This window comes from Marmota marmota, unplaced genomic scaffold (genome assembly GCF_001458135.2).
Source record: "Marmota marmota marmota unplaced genomic scaffold, marMar, whole genome shotgun sequence".
In the NCBI taxonomy this organism is placed as follows: Eukaryota; Metazoa; Chordata; class Mammalia; order Rodentia; family Sciuridae; genus Marmota; species Marmota marmota.
In genome coordinates, this window is record NW_026000026.1 from 38,638,783 (window position 1) to 38,643,782 (window position 5,000).

Consider the following 5,000-nt stretch of genomic DNA (forward strand, 5'->3'; position numbering starts at 1 on the left):
ACACACGCGCACACCCGTGCGCGCCTTGCCGTGCACGCGCCGCCCCCAGGCACCTGCCGCTCGCGCACGTGTGGGCGCACGCCCCTTTCTACCTCCAGCCGCACCCGGTCACCTTCTGCCTAGGTGGGGCTGCTCTCGCCTCGCAGGCAGCGTGGAATCCCTTGTGCCCTTGGCGCGGTACAAGTTTCTGTGAATCCCAGCTGGGACTTTGGCACCCCTGGCTGGGGTGTCCCACGGACAAGTGTCCGCTGGCAGGCACTCAGGCTGCATTGCCGCTGCGCCTTGGCGCCCCAGAACCCTCATTCATTCCTTCCTCCACCCCAGACTGGTAAAGAGTCCCCATTTTCATGTGTTTATCCCCTTTCTAGGTCCCCTTCCCCAGCTGCAGTGTGACTTTTGAAATCTGAAACTCTAGGGGAAACCTGAAAGGAGCATCTTGTCAGTGAGGATAAGCGCTTTAGAGGAGTCTGAATGGGCTTTTCACTCAGCAATGTATTTCTGTGTTTTACATCCCCATTCATAGTCTGAAGTTGTTCAGTGCATTGTATGTCACTCAGTGATTGAACCCATTCCTGAATTTTGTGCATATCAAGGCTTAGCCAAATAGGTTAAATTGACAGTAGCATTAATTCCTTTAAGACATACAAGTGTATGATTCAGTCCCCTCCCTTCGTTTCTCTTTCTTTTCTGTTATCACAGATTATATTCTGATGTAAAACTTGATACTGGCATTTCCCCCCCCTCTCCTTTTTCACCTCTATTCTTTATTTTTTACCTTTCTCACAGATATGTAACAAAAAGAGCTTGTATTGATACTGTTAAGAGACGCTAAACTTACATGTTTGGGTGACCGGCTTGAAAATTAGTTTCTTTGATAGTAGCTCTTTAAAACTTGTAGATTTTTTAATTGCAAGTCCTGGCCTTTGAACAGGTGATAGCCAAACGGTGGAGGTGAGAATGGGAATTAAAAAGAATCCTCTATGTAGGGCCTGTTTCCAACAATATATGAGAAAAGGGATAGGAGGATGCCCACCCTCCCAAAGTAACTACCAGGAAGATTTAATGTAACAGTACACACAATTAAAGTGTCCTTTAAAATACTGAAAGATTAGAATGTGTGTCATTTAACTATGTTTTCATGATTATGAGCATGGAGGGCTAAAAATTCTGGTGTCATGGAACAAATGCTGTTGAGAATAAGAGCCTGATATATAAAATGATTTGTTTTTTGCAGTAGTATTTATTTTCCACATATTTTCAACAAGGATACCTTATGAGCTTTGAAAAATCATTTCTACCCATTTTTATTGATGGTCTTGAAATGTTAGCTTTGTATTATTGATGATGATGAAGGCAAAATAGTGGAGACAGACATTGTTTTCAATAATATGAATCGTTGATGAAATTATAGTGAGTACTTAAGAATTATTTTTCTGTTATACTTAAAAAAAGTTCCTAAAGTAACAATGTTATAATGGTTCATTCATTTAACAGCTACACAGTTGGACTGATAAGCAGAAATAAGTCTTTTTAGTGTCTTTTTTTCTCTATTTCTTCTAAAGGAAAAATATAACCAAATTAATATTTTTAAAATAAAGAAGTAGATGCACAAAGAAGGCAATTAAAGTAGTTTTCTCTTATCCAAAACTAAGCTATTTTTGCGTGAAATTTAAAGGGAAGAGTTGTGATTTGAAACTTTAATGTATGTTTTATTGTTTTATCAAGATGTTTGTATTTGGAAAATTTGAGTACAAAAATCATATGTATTATTCCATCAAGAAAGCACAAAGAATTTCTAGTACAGCAGAAAAGTTTATCCCACTAGAGAGTTGATGGCATAATATTTTTTGCAGTGTTACTTAAATCCAAAAGAAGGCTTACCCACTTCATTGAAATGTCAAGACACTCTAGAAACATATTTAAACTCAGTATATCATCTAATAAGTAGGTCTGCCTGCTTATATGTTGGGTTTACAGAGGAAGGGTTCATTAGAAAGGTGAATCATTCTTTAAAAAAAAATCTTATATAACGGTAAAGAAATTGTATGTCTGTGGTCTTCAGTATGTTTCATTGTTGAAACAAATAACTAAGGAGTGCTCAAGACCACATTTATTAAGTAGACATTATAGTATTTTAGCCCTAATTCAGAATCAATGTGTATTTCTTTTCTTTTCCTTCTTTTTGGTACCAGGGATTGAACTCAGGGACATGTGACCACTGAGCCACATCCCCAGCCCTATTTTGTATTTTATTTTGAGACAGTGTCTCACTGAGTTGTTTAGCACTTTGCTGTTGCTGAGGCTGACTTGAACTTGTGATCCTCCTGTCTCAGCCTCTCAAGCCACTGGAATTATAGGCATGTGCCACTGTACCTGGCTACTTAATGTTTATTTTCATTTTAAGTATTAGGACTTACTTTTGTTGTTTTTACAATTGGTCTTGTTTTGTTTTGTCTTTATACTTAAACTTTTAAATAAATAGAATGACAGAGGACAGGTTTCATTTCTATATGTACCTTCTGACATTTGCAAAAACTGTAAATTGCTTAATGTCTTTCATCTTATTTCTGATACTGTGGTAATTTCAAATTAGTAATCTAAGGCTTTAAAAGTAGTACTTTTAGCAATTTACAGTCATCTTCCTTTTCCATTTTTGTGTGATAAGTCAGAATTTACTATTCCTTTCAGGCTTTCTACTCTACCAAGATCCTATCTCTTTGTAATACACAGATTATATATATATTTTTTTAATTCACAGAGAAAGTAAATGCCTTAAAACATGAACAGCCTAAATATTCTCTTCCATGGTCTTATTGGTTTGTTTCTTTACATGTTCTTTAGGTTTTTTTCCTATCTTAGAGGAAGCACTTCTTTGTTTCTAAGATAAACTCCACTGCTTGTGTTCTTCATCCCATCTCCTGTAGTTGAGATCTTCTGCCATGATTTATTTGTTCTTGGGTATGTTTTAATTTCTCAGTATCTTTGTGTTCCTCTCTATGCCTGTAACAATTCTCACAGCACTTCACCCTGGAGTTGTTCTCATTTGCCTTCTTTTGCTCACTCCTCCATAGCCTCTTGGATTTTAGTTATATTCTAATGAAACATATGTTCCTAAAATCATTTTGTAATAACTATGATGGTGGTATAAGAGGAGTTACCATTTAAATCCTGTTTGTGTGCTCAGCATTATTCTTATTGCCTTACATGGGTTATCTTGTTTGATTCTTACAACAATCCTATGAGGTAGAAATTATAGGGAAGTATACAGTAGGGTCAAGAGCTCTGAACACAGTTGCCTAGATTTGAATCCTCGTTATTGAGCTATATAGAATCTTAGGTAAGTTATTTGACCTGTCTTCCTTATTTGCCTTGTCTGTACATTGGGAATAATACCAGCCTGCTTACCTTAAAAGGACACTGCAACAAAGATATGCAACATATATTTGCATAATTTAGATTACAACCCCACCAGCACTGTGTACCACCTCAGTGCCAGTTAATGAAAACAATGGCTTTTATAATTTTTGTGTAATTTTTATTCTTGTAGGAAGAATACTTCTTCTACTTATTCAAATCCTTCTACTTATTCAAATCCTTTTTCCTAATTTTTTCTGCATCTCAATGGGACCTTGTAACCCCAGTGACAAGTAGGTTTTATTTCATTGTTCATCTGTTTGTGCCTGATAAATATGCCTAAGTGCTTTTTAAAATTAAAAAAAATTGGGGCTGGGGATGTGGCTCAGGCGGTAGCGCGCTCGCCTGGCATGCATGCGGCCCGGGTTCGATCCTCAGCACCACATACAAACAAAGATGTTGTGTCCCCCGAAAAACTAAAAAATAAATATTAAAACATTCTGTCTCTCTCTCTCTCTCTCACTCTCTCTTTAAAAAAAAATTAAAAAAAGTTGTTTTTTGAGGTTACATCCCCTCCCCTTTCTTTTCTCTCTTCCCTCCTCTAATCCTTTAGACTAGAAATTTAGGTTATAATTTCCAAATCTTTTTGTAAAATATTTTTTTAGCTGTAGATGAACACAATACCTTTTATTTTATTTATGTATTTTTATGTGGTGCTGAGGATCGAACCCAAGGTCTTGCATGTGCTAGGCGAGTGCTCTGCCACTGAGCTACAACCCCAGCCCTAATTTCCAGTTCTTGAAGTTGGACCTTTCTCCAAGTTCAAGATTCTTGATTTCAAGAATGTCCCACAGGTACCTGAAACTCAATTTTTTGACCCTAATCACCATAGTAAATGTGGTTTGAATATTACCTCTGATTAAAATACCTTCTTTTGATACGATTGAAGAAGAGCTAGTTGTAGGAGTGTGGAAAAGTATTGAGCTTAGCTTCCAGAGTAGCAGAGGCTATAAGCACTAACACCATTTTCATACCCAGCTTGAAAGAATCTTTTAAAGTGATTATTTTGCTAGGGTTGAATTTCCTTGAACTATATACTATGCATTTTTAAGTTAAATCATCTAAACTACAGTGCCATGTAATAAGCCAAAAGAGAATTACGGTGAGAGTGTGACTGTCATTCACTATATATATCGTGGAGATCTTTGGTAAAGATGCACAACCACTGACCTATAGAGTGAGGTTGCCAGTGTTAGTTTATATGTTGAATATTAGTAAATCTTAAGTTCTTCCTTGTTTTTTTTTTTAGTTGTAGAAAAACATAATACCTTTATTTTATTTATTAATGTTTTATATTTATTTTTATGTGGTGCTGGGGATCAAACCCAGTGCCTCATACATTCTAGGCAAGTGCTCCACTACTGAGCCACAGCACCGGCCCAAGTTCTTCCTTGTTTTTAAGATTAAAAATTAATTTTCACATTTTTTTTCATTCATTCTAGTAGATCATTTTATGTACCTACTGGGATATGCATAATCAACTTTGAATATTAGTGGTCTGCTCTATAGGGTAAAGTTAAACTGCTCAGCATGGTGTACAAGTTCCTAAATAGCTATGTTTTATCTTGTTTTCAGCTATTTTTCAC

General features: G+C 36.5%; 1 protein-coding gene across 12 annotated transcripts in view; it reads left to right on the top strand.

Annotated features, from left to right (window-relative positions):
• Window positions 1-5,000, top strand: part of Macrod2 (mono-ADP ribosylhydrolase 2) — a 1,954,610-nt gene that overhangs the window by 357 nt on the left and 1,949,253 nt on the right. The gene's annotated exons all lie outside the window — the stretch shown is intronic.